Here is a 12213-nt window from a genome sequence, read left to right on the forward strand (position 1 = left end):
GCGGAGGCGGGTGGATCACGAGGTCAAGAGATCGAGACCATCCTGGTCAACATGGTGAAACCCCGTCTCTACTCAAAATACAAACAATTAGCTGGGCATGGTGGCGCGTGCCTGTAATCCCAGCTGCTCAGGAGGCTGAGGCAGGAGAATAGCCTGAACCCAGGAGGCGGAGGTTGCGGTGAGCCGAGATCGCGCCATTGCACTCCAGCCTGGGTAACAAGAGCGAAATTCCGTCTCAGAAAAACAAAAAACAAAAAACAAAAAACAAAACTACCTGCAAGCAGCCAAAACTGATACCAAATAGACCACACATACATCCTCCAAATCTTTTTAAAAGCCTTTTCTCTTGCTTCTCTATCCGGTGAGGCATAGGTGGCTCAAAATCTTTATCTCCAAGCCTGGCCCTTCTGCTGCACTGTAGTCTCATGTCTCCAAAAGCCCCATGGACCACTCACAAATACCCAGTCAGCACCTTCACTCAGTGTGTTCAAAATTAAACGTGTGCTTTCCCCTCCCAACACTGCTCCCATTTTGCTGCCCTGTTTCTGTTTATGACTCTACTCAGGTTCAAAAATCATAGAGATGTCTTTGGTGTTCCTCCTTTCCCTTGCTCCCCAAACATAATGGATTAATTCTCCTGCCATGTTTCATAAATCAGTTTGCCATCTCTGTGCATCTCCTCTGCCCCCGCCCTAGTTAGGGCCTTCATTGCCTTTTACCTGCACTATTGTAATAGTCTCCTATCTGATCTTGTGTCCTCTGGTCTCTCCCTACTTCAATTCATTTTACTCACTGTTGCCAGATTAATCTTCCTGAGGCACAGCTCTGATTATGTTACTCTCCTACTAAAAACTTTCAATAGCTCCCCACTGTCTCCTGAATAAAGTCCACATTCCTTGCCCTAATAATCAAGTCCTTTCACTTTCTGGTCCCAGTATACTTTTACCACTTTATTTCCCACTACTCACCTTCGCACATTCCATATTCAAGTTAAATTCAATTACTTCTTTGCAGAATCTTTACCCTTTGATTCTTCCATGCTTTACTCATGATAGAGTAATGTTCTTTCCTTCCATTTTCGTATGCTCAAATCCTCCTTGGCTTTTCTTTTCTTTTCTTTTCTTTTTTTTTTTTTTGAGACAGAGCCTCACTCTGTCTCTAGGCGCCAGGCTGGAGTGCAGTGGCGTGATCTCGGCTCACTGCAACCTCCGCCTCCCGGGTTCAAGCAATTCTCCTGCCTCACCCTCCTGAGTAGCTGGGACTACAGGGGGCACGCCACCATGCCCAGCTAATTTTTTTTGTATTTTTAGTAGAGACGGGGTTTCACCATGCTGGCCAGGATGGTCTCGATCTCTTGACCTCGTGATCCGCCTGCCTCGGCCTCCTTCCTCCTTGTTTTTCAAATCCCAAATCCAGGGTCATCTCTTCTGATGAAGCCCTCAGTTAGCCCTCCTCTGAACTTCAAGAATACCTTATCTGTATTACCTTTATAGAACATTTCACTTTTCGTTATTAATTCTAGCAAAGTAGACACGTGTCTCAGCTCTGCTGCTAGATTAAAACTTCAAGGGCAAGATATATGTCTTATCTGTGTATCCTCTCCAATGCTGAGTATACAAGTGCATGACACAAGATTTGGAAAGTGAATGAGTTCATGCATGTACTTTATACACAATCAAAACATGTTTTTTGTGTTTTATTGTCTAAAGAAGATTAGAAATAACACATCAGAGAAGGAATGATAATCTTAGAGACTTGCACAACAAAAAGTAACTTGATAGCTAAAGAAAAGAAGAAAAACTATGAAAAGAAGACATGAGAACTAAATTTATAGCAGTCAGAGGGTAAGGAAATACAGAAGCAAATAATCTTATAGAATAAGGACCAAATGGTTAATTGAGCAGTTTGGAAACCATAAAATAATATTCAAACATGTAGCATTATTTTATAATTCCACACCCTCATCAATGGAAATATATTTGAATTGTAGTTGAAGATAACAACCCTGAATCATTTAGAAAAGTTTGAATTACATATAAATATACATATATTTACCTAACCTCACAAAGCAAGACTCCATCTCTCTTTCCCTCTCTATGTAAATATATATGTGTATATATATACACACACACATAGATATAGGTATGTGTATATATATTTATATATATATTTGCATGTATACACGTGTGTGTGTATATATATACACACACACATAGAGAGAGAGAGAGATGTAGTCTTGCTCTGTGAGGTTAAATAAGCTGTCTTTATTAATGAATAGATTGATGTTTTTCTGAATATTAGGGAAATATTACTTTTTCCCTAATAAGATATGTTCATGATATACAATTCAGAAAATATAGGAAAGTAATAAATAAAAATCTTAAAAATCCTAGATTTCCATGATTCACAATCTATTATTAAAAAAAGATGTGAGTATATCATATGTATTACTATATATGCTGCCTTTTAAGTTAATATATAGCATGAATAGTTCATACTATTATAAGTTCTTCATAAACATTTTAATGGCTCAAAAATTCTATCTAATGGATGTGCATTCCATACTTAACTAGTACCCTAGAGTTGAACATCTAGCTTATTTCAGTTTTATAATACAAATATGTCTAACAAGATTTACCATGAGTTGATAATTGTTGAAGCAGAGGAACTCATGAGATTTCACTATGATATTCTTCCTACTTTTGTGTATGTCTGAAATATCTAGAACAAAAAAGGTAAAAAATGCATGTTTATGTCTTAGTTCATTTGTGTTGCTATAACAGAATATTATAGACTGGTTAATTTAAAAAGAAAAAGATATTTCTCACAGCTCTGGAGGTTGGGAAGTCTAATATCAAGGTACCGGCATCTGACAAGGGCCTTCTTACTGGATCATCCCATGGTGGAAGGCAGAGGGCAAGAGAGCACAAGAGCCAGAGAGCGAGAAGGAGCCAAACTCACTTTTAGAACAGACCTACTCTCATGATAACCAATGCACACACTCCTGCAGTGGTGACATGAATTCATTCATAAAGGCAGAGCCCTCATGACCTAATCACCTCTTATTAGGCCCCACCTTCCAGCACTGTTGCATCAGAGATTAAGTGTCCAACACATGAACTTTAGAAGACACATGAACTTTTATCAAGCCACAGCCATTTGATAAATATCTTGTGTATAATGGTTTTTGTTTATTTGTAATTATTTTCTTAGGTTGCAGTTAGGGCTAGACTGCCTGGTTCAAAGTCTTACCCCATCATTACCTAGTTATCTAACTGTGGGAAAGCTGCTGATGCTTTCTCAGCTTCGGTGCTCTCATCTGAAAAACGGGTATAATAATGGTAACTTATAGGGGCTGTTCTAAGGATCATAAGAGAAGATGTGTTTCTAATCCCTTCTAGAGTACCTGGGACACTGTTAGCGTCAATAAAGGTCACCTTGAAAAAGCAAAATACTGGTTGCATAATTATGTGTTGTGCTTATAAAGAAACATCACATATAAACTGCAAAACATGCCAGAAATAACATGCTTAAGTATACACCATTTCTATCTCCAGGCTAAATACTTATTTCCAAGATAACACTACTGCTAAAATAATTTAGATCCATAATTACCATTATGAAGCGTTTTCTATATTAAATTAGATAATACACATCAAACATATATTGGGCTACATGTTTGATATGTATTATCTAATTTAATCATCACAAGAGTTTTCTGATTACTTTATAGCTAAAAAAAAATTCACCTGATGCTTAAAGGTGAATTAACGTATCTCAAAGGACACAGGGTCTGTTTTCGAACACAAGCCTGAACCTCTGGAATTCATCTCTAAGCTACTGAAAATGACCTTTGTACCCTGCACTCTTTTTTTTTGAGACGGAGTTTTGCTCTTGTTGCCCAGGCTGAAGTGCAATGGTGCGATCTCAGCTCACCACAACTTCCAACTCCCGGGTTCAAGCAATTCATCTGCCTCAGCCTCCTGAGTAGCTGGGATTACAGGCATGTGCCACCATGCCCAGATAATTTTGTATTTTTAGTAGAGGCTGGGTTTCTCCATGTTGGTCACGCTGGTTTCAAACTCCGGACCTCAGGTGATCCACCCACCTTGGCCTCCCAAAGTGCTGGGATTACAGGTGTGAGCAATCTCACCTGGCATGTACCCTGAACTCTTTTGCATAGACTTCAGTGTTTCTAATCTTTATCTCTCAGAGGCAGATACGAATTTTAGACAAAGTTTTGGTCCAATTTTGGATGTTGAACTCGACCTCTGGCTGAAGTGCATTTTTCCTTCCCATTCACTTTAATCAGTATTATTTATTTGAAGAATTTTATTCTACCAAATAATTTTAGAGAATAAAAAAAGTACTCCATAATAAGCTGCCCTGAAGAATGCATATCTCATTCTGGAAAAACTAATAGCTATCATGGTTTTAAACAATAATCTTCCATTGATTTGATTATCTTATGTCCACTGTGAAATAACAATTCATTACTAAACAATTCATTATCAAACATACCAACACATATGCACATTCAGTAACTTTAAACAGTTCATATTTACATATTTCACTTTAAATATGTAATCTGAAATGTGTATGCATATGTGTATGTGTGAGAGTAAGACATAGACCCTGGAAGTCTGAATTTGGAAAAATCCCATGAAAGTCTGAAAAAGGTGCTTTTCTACAAACCTTATGAAAAATTAAGTCATGGAAGGTCACAATTTTAAAAAAGATACCAAATTAAGTCTTTTATTCTGAGTTTAGGAAGGCTTCTCCTGTGCAACATACTTTAGATCAAGGCAGTCAAGAAATACTAAAGGGGATGCTGCAATTCCTCTGCCTCAGACAGTACATTTATGCATCTGTATTATAAAAAATGTGCCAGCTCTAGCAAGCTCACAGTACTGAGCAAAGTGCTATAGTTACAGCTGGCTCTGTTTACTTTTTTTTCTGATCTGTTCCTCCATGGAGGGGGGCCACAGTGGGGTGTTTTTTCAAGATGGGGGGAAGAAGGAAGGAGTTTTTGTGAGTTCTATTTTGGATTTTGGTGAATAAGAAAGCAGAGAATTTGCTAGCCTGTTACTCAGTTACACTGAAACATGATGCAAACTGACTCAATTTGGAGCACAGAAGGTGCTGAAAAATTTTTCTAAGGAGGTCTTGAAATATCTAAGTCTGTCTTCAAGGAAGGACTTATAAAAAAAAATCGCCATGTAAATAATAGAAGTATGTTGCTACTTCTCCCAAACATGACCTCTTAAGTCACTACCCACACTAATATATTCTAAAAGTAGCCAGCATGATATTTCAAAAATTACTTTGTGTCTTTTATCCCCAGTAGAGTATTAAAAGGAAGATGCCTGAGTGTAGACACACACGTGGGTCTTCTTTACAAAGTCATGTCTACATATGTACACTGTTAGAAGTATGGGACGTAAATGATTGAACAAGCTGTATTTCCATATTTGTATTGTCCAACCTATTTTCTTTTCTCTTATTTTCTTGAATATGCCTGAACATATGTATTCAGTATAAACATACAATTGTGTGGACGTGTCTATGTGTGTTTCTAATTCCATATTATGTTGAAAATGGCTCAGCATTCTAGAAATACAGCCACATAATTTGTTTTGTTTGGAAAAACTGCTCAGCAAATGCATGCAGGTCAAAATGGCAGGTAACAGACCATTTATTGAAGTGCTGAAACAAATAGAAAACAAAGTCCCGGACACCATCACAGAGCAGTGCTTCCCTTGTGAGATACTCTCAGCTAAGTAAGAATTGAGTGAGACAATAATAAAACAAATACCCATAGGCTTTTCAAACAGTAACAACCAGCTCAGGGTTAGCAGCATTTCTAGACCTCGATGGTACAATGATGTTCTCAACCTTTGCTTTCAGACACTGGATCACTGCTTAAGTAGCCTTTATCTTTCCCCCCTAATTTTTGTTGAAGATGCCCTTGAAATTAGATTATATTTGTTCCTAACAAAGCATATGTATATTGTGGCATCACTCTTAAAACCAACAATTGGGCTTCGCTTTATGAAGAAAAAAAAAATCCAACAACCTTTCATGCTGAGATTTCTCATGCTAGTTCTCAGCACAGAAGTGGCTTTTTTTTTTTTTTTTTTTTTAAGTTGCATAAAGCCTAGCAAGGTTTAAGTTTTCCCAGCAAGGAGAAAGTGTTTTTCAGCTGTTAAATTTTTCAGATGCTTTTTTTGAATTTGGATACAACTCAAAAACATGTTTGTTTTAAAATGTAAACCTTTTTATGTACAGAGGTTTGCATATAGAGAAATGCTATTACTATGTTTAAAGATACTTGCTTTTGAAATAAGGAGGTCACATGCATTTAAATATAACAAACTGCATGTTGCTTTATGAATGTCCTATTAAGCCCTAATGTAAATATGATGTTATGGAGGACCACTGATGCACACGTTTGCTGACAGGATCACTTACAACACTGCTAGTGGATGTATTTCCATGTGATAGCAAAGGGTGGTCTGGTTTGAACTGAAGAACATCTATATAGTCAGCTAATACACTTTTTAAAGACCTTTTACCTCAGTTGCAGCACACTTCTTTGTCATAAACCTGCTGGATTCCTCAACTTGTCGGCTGGACCAAAGCTGACACAATGTATGATATTTCAAGCACAAAAGTGATGAGGAACATATCAGGATGTCAGCAAAGAGGCAAAGAGGATGTTAAGTCATCAGAAGGCAGGTCATTTTTTTTTTTAACAGTTCATGACTTTACTGTTTTCTGTAATGTAATCAATTTCCATTTTGCAAACAATGGAAAAAACAACAATTAGTTTTATTTTTAAAATTATTAGATCATAAAGGGTAAGTTTAGGAATATTGTTTCTAGCATACTGATAGATGAAGTCATTTGTAAATCAATAGTCTTATTTCTCTGTTTAAAAAAATAGCAAAATACAGTATTCTGAGGAAAGTCCTGACAGATTGGAGTATTACAGGACAATCTGAAATCTGTTTCATTACAGAAGTTTGGCCAATATAGAGATAATATATTTTAGATGGCATAAGTAGATATATTTTTGTGGATTGCACATTCTGTAAGACTGTTTGAGTGCCTTGAGATCCAAGTCTTTAGCTCAAGACTGAAGTCTAGAAATGGCCCCATCGAATCTATGAAAGTATACATTAAAAAAATCCTCATTTCCCGTAAGCTGCTGATGCTACTCAACAGAGTTGAAACTCAGGTCACACGCATCCTACCACTCTAGTGCTGCCCCATTTACTAATCCAAACGAGGATAAACCCTGAGAGATCTGTTATGTTTCTACATAAGGAATGTACACGCTTCTCTTGAAAATCAGTGCATTGAGAGGGATATAGAGAAATAACAGAGGTGAGAATCCCTTCTCTATTTGCTTGCAAAATCCCTATTCATTCCTGAAGACCCAGATCAAATACCTGACTGTTAGGCCTTCTCTGAGAAACTATTTTTCAGGCAAGTATTGGAACGTCTCTATGTGCATCTCCAGTCCCAATGCATCTTTTCACATGATCTGTTTCCTCTCTGTTTCTTGCTACATTATAGACATCTGTGTTACGTGTCCATCCTTCCCTAACATTCAGTGGACTCTTTTAGATGAAGGACTGTATCTCTATGTCCCTATGCTGAAGGGACAATGGGAAGAGATGGTGTTATTGATGCCCAGAGGCCTGGGTCACCAGGGAAGCTAGAGTCACAGCAGGCTTGTTCAGAGGGAGTAAATCACAAAGGAAATGTAGCTGGTGATGATGATGATGCAAAGAACAGTGGGGGAAAATTCTGGCTTATCCCTTCTACTGACCCTCTTGTCACTCACAAATGTCTCACAAGCACCAAATCCAGTTTGGAATCTAGCTGACATGTCATAGAGCCACTCTGTCATAGAGCAGGGGGAGAGTGAGCCTTGGGTCTGAGGGTAAACACATCCATGATGTGGGAGCAGGAAGATGTCTTTGCAGGTGAGTGTCTAGGACTATGGACCTAAGATAGCCTCACAGGGTCACCATGCCCCAGCATGATCCAGAAGGGCCCAGAGCAAGGAAGACATGACAAAGGAGCCTGAAGACTTGAGGAGGCCTTGGAGCTGGGACAAGGAAGACACATCAGGGATCTACATGGACAGGAAACTAAAGACCAGAGACAACATTGACACCAAAAAAAAAAAAAAGAAAACACCAGACACCATAGTGAGTAGACTATATGTAACTGCTCTCCACCCCCAATTTCACATTGCATTTAGATGACACTCCAAAGAAGGGGAGAGGAGACCACTTAGCAGAATGGTGGCCAAATCTGAGTTACCTGATAGATAAGGAAAGAAGGCCTGTCATTTTTAATGGGTCTAGTCATTCTTAAATTTTAAGCAAACCACAGAGATGCTGAATAAGAGAAGATATTATCTTAATCTACACAATTTTTTTTTTATTTTTTTGGGTGGGTTTCAAATATTTTCATTCATGACTCACAGTAGAAAGTATACTTTATGTTTGATCCAGTAACTGTTTACATACATACATGGAAGTATGTATGTGTTCCAGAGGTAGAAAGTAACCAATCTGCCCAAATTTTAAAGCTTAAGATTCTTCATAATTCTTCAAGTAGTTTATTGTTTGGAAAGTTATAGACCAAGGTCTAGAAATTCAGCAGACCTCTAACCTCTAATAAAGGACTTTAAAAAATTAAGAACAGTAACTGATTTTCTGATTTAGTCCTTGAAATGCCAATACAATTCATTCTTTATCTTTTTTTTTTATTTTTTTTTATTATTTTTTTTAATTTATTTATTTATTTTTTTTATTGCATTTTAGGTTTTGGGGTACATGTGAAAAACATGCAAAGTTGTTGCATAGGTGCATTCATGGCAGTGTGATTTGCTGCCTCCCTCCCCCTCACCCATATCTGGCATTTCTCCCCATGCTATCCCTCCCCAACTCCCCCCCATCCCCCCCACTCCCCCGCAACAGACCCCCGTGTATAGTGCTCCCCTCCCTGTGTCCATGTGTTCTCCTTGTTCAACACCCTCCTATGAGTGAGAACATGTGGTGTTTGGTTTTGTGTTCTTGTGTCAGTTTGCTGAGAATGATGGTTTCCAGGTTCATCCATGTCCCTACAAAGGACGCGAACTCCTCATTTTTAATGGCTGCATAATATTCCATGGTGTATATGTGCCACATTTTTCCTGTCCAGTCTATCATCAATGGGCATTTGGGTTGGTTCCAGGTCTTTGCTATTGTAAACTGTGCTGCAATGAACATTCGTGTGCATGTGTCCTTATAGTAGAACGATTTATAATCCTTTGGATATATGCCCAGTAATGGGATTGCTGGGTCAAATGGAATTTCTATTTCTAGGTCCTTGAGGAATCGCCACACTGTTTTCCACAGTGGTTGAACTAATTTACACTCCCACAAACAGTGTAAAAGTGTTCCTATTTCTCTACATCCTCTCCAGCATCTATTTTCTCCAGATTTTTTAATGATCGCCATTCTAACTGGCGTGAGATGGTATCTCAATGTAGTTTTGATTTGCATTTCTCTAATGACCAGTGATGATGAGCATTTTTTCATATGTTTGTTGGCCTCTTGTATGTCTTCTTTTGTAAAGTATCTGTTCATATCCTTCGCCCATTTTTGAATGGGCTTGTTTGTTTTTTTCTTGTAAATCTTTTTTAGCTCGTTGTAAATTCTGGATATCAGCCCTTTGTCAGATGGGTAGGCTGCAAAAATTTTTTCCCATTCTGTTGGTTGCCGATTCACTCTATTGACTGTTTCTTTTGCCGTGCAGAAGCTGTGGAGTTTGATTAGGTCCCATTTGTCTATTTTGGCTTTTGTTGCCAATGCTTTTGGTGTTTTGGTCATAAAGTCCTTGCCTACGCCTATGTCCTGAATGGTTTTGCCTAGGTTTCCTTCTAGTGTTTTTATGGTGTTAGGCCTTATGTTTAAGTCTTTAATCCATCTGGAGTCAATTTTAGTGTAAGGTGTCAGGAAGGGGTCGAGTTTCTGCTTTCTGCATATGGTTAGCCAGTTTTCCCAACACCACTTATTGAACAGGGAATCCTTTCCCCATTGCTTGTTTTTATCAGGTTTGTCAAAGATCGGGTGGTTGTAGATATGTTGTGTCACCTCCGACGCCTCTGTTCTGTTCCATTGGTCTATATCTCTGTTTTGGTACCAGTACCATGCTGTTTTGATTACCGTAGCCTTGTAGTAGAGTTTGAAGTCCGGTAGTGTGATGCCTCCTGCTTTGTTCTTTTTGCTTAGAATTGACTTGGCTATGCGGGCTCTCTTTTGGTTCCATATGAAGTTTAAGGTGCTTTTTTCCAGTTCTGTGAAGAAGGTCATTGGTAGCTTGATGGGGATAGCGTTGAATCTGTAAATTACTTTGGGCAGTATGGCCATTTTCACGATATTAATTCTTCCTAACCATGAACATGGAATGTTTCTCCATCTGTTTGTGTCCTCTCTTATTTCGTTGAGCAGTGGTTTGTAGTTCTCCTTGAAGAGGTCCTTTACGTTCCTTGTTAGTTGTATTCCTAGGTATTTTATTCTCTTTGTAGCAATTGTGAATGGCAGTTCGTTCTTGATTTGGCTCTCTTTAAGTCTATTATTGGTGTATAGGAATGCTTGTGATTTTTGCACATTGATTTTGTATCCTGAGACTTTGCTGAAGTTGCTTATCAGTTTCAGGAGATTTTGGGCTGAGATGATAGGGTCTTCTAGATATACAATCATGTCGTCTGCAAATAGAGACAATTTGACTTCCTCCTTTCCTAATTGAATACCCTTTATTTCTTTTTCTTGTCTGATTGCTCTGGCTAGAACTTCCAGTACTATATTGAACAGGAGTGGTGAGAGAGGGCATCCTTGTCTAGTGCCCGATTTCAAAGGGAATGCTTCCATCTTATTCATTCATAATTTATTCATTTATTCCTTCTCCAAACATTTATTGAGAGCTTACTACATGCCTTATAATATAGACCTGCAGCATATATATAGGCCCATTACTTCACAGTTGCTTTAGGATTTATGGCAGGATTAGTCAGATCGTTCTTAAAAAGGAAATGTTTTCAGAGTAAAACAGCCTGTTCACAATATTTCCTATCTAGCAGTGAAGACCCCTGACAGTGTCTCTTTTACCTTCTCATTGTGGTTCTAGTTTCATAACATAAGTCTATTTTTACTTTTCATTTTTAACCTTAATTAAACATGCTATGAGTGCAATCAGGGGATTTTAGTAAATCAGACTATTTGAAAATAATTTTCCCACAATGATGCCTTCCTCATATCTTTCATGAAACCCAAAAAGAGTATTTATACAAATTTTTTCTTGCTTCAGATATGCAGAAAACTGACCATTATTTATAGTGATTTTGAAAATAAATAAGCTAAAGCATGCAAACTTTTAAGGAGAGTGAATAAGCAGCACACCATTACCATATGAGACAGCATGGCTGCTCCCCTCTTGGTGAGGACAGTATCGGTACAGCAAGAAGAAGACAGATCATAAGTATTTACTACCAGACCTTCTTTAAGTAAATATATCCTATTCCAGTAGAAAGTATCATATAAGTGTATGGCAGAAATTCAATTATTTACGTGGCTCTACCAGTAACTGGCTAACACCGTAGACCAGAAATTTAGAAAATGCAGAAGACTGAACTATATGTAAGTGACTGAGAACATGAGTCTTTCTCCTCATCATGTAGAACATGGGTCGAGGTCATAGACTTAATGGTAGGAGTTGCTACTTGCGAAGAGTGAAATGCTTTGAAGCTTTTAAGAGAATTTTAAGTTGATTAACTTTTCATTTGGGGAATTATGATGTGGGCATTATTAAAATATCACAATTGGGCATTGTTCTATAAACATAATTATAGGCCACCTTTTCAAAAATTACAAGAGTTGGACTTCAAAGGACCTACTTAGTAACTCTTGCAATTTTTAAGGGTACAGTTAGTTGTCTGCATAAAGTCATTCCATCTTCCAAAGCTTCTTACTCTCCGCGCAAATGATAAATTGGCACATGCACATTGGCACAGGGAAAGAAGTAACTGTTAAGGTCACATATGTGAGGACATTGCAGCCTTTAAGTACTGGAGGCCAAAGGTACCTGAAACATGGGCAGACAGATTAAAATTGTTCCTTCTTATGTTTGTGCATTGTTTCTATATGGAAAATT

General features: G+C 37.9%; 1 protein-coding gene across 26 annotated transcripts in view; it reads right to left on the bottom strand.

Annotated features, from left to right (window-relative positions):
- ZBTB20 (zinc finger and BTB domain containing 20) overlaps positions 1–12213 on the bottom strand; it is an 822970-nt gene that overhangs the window by 159505 nt on the left and 651252 nt on the right. Inside the window, exon 1 of one of the 26 annotated variants that reach the window (XM_012463976.2) lies at positions 2639–8941. The exons of the other annotated variants lie outside the window; for them this stretch is intronic. The gene's annotated coding sequence lies outside the window, so the exon portion shown is untranslated. Of the gene's footprint in view, positions 1–2638; positions 8942–12213 lie in introns of those variants that run through there. 26 annotated transcript variants of the gene reach the window in all.

This window comes from Aotus nancymaae, unplaced genomic scaffold, assembly GCF_030222135.1.
Source record: "Aotus nancymaae isolate 86718 unplaced genomic scaffold, 86718_ANA_hifiasm-v0.15.2.pri h1tg000011l, whole genome shotgun sequence".
In the NCBI taxonomy this organism is placed as follows: domain Eukaryota; kingdom Metazoa; phylum Chordata; class Mammalia; order Primates; family Aotidae; genus Aotus; species Aotus nancymaae.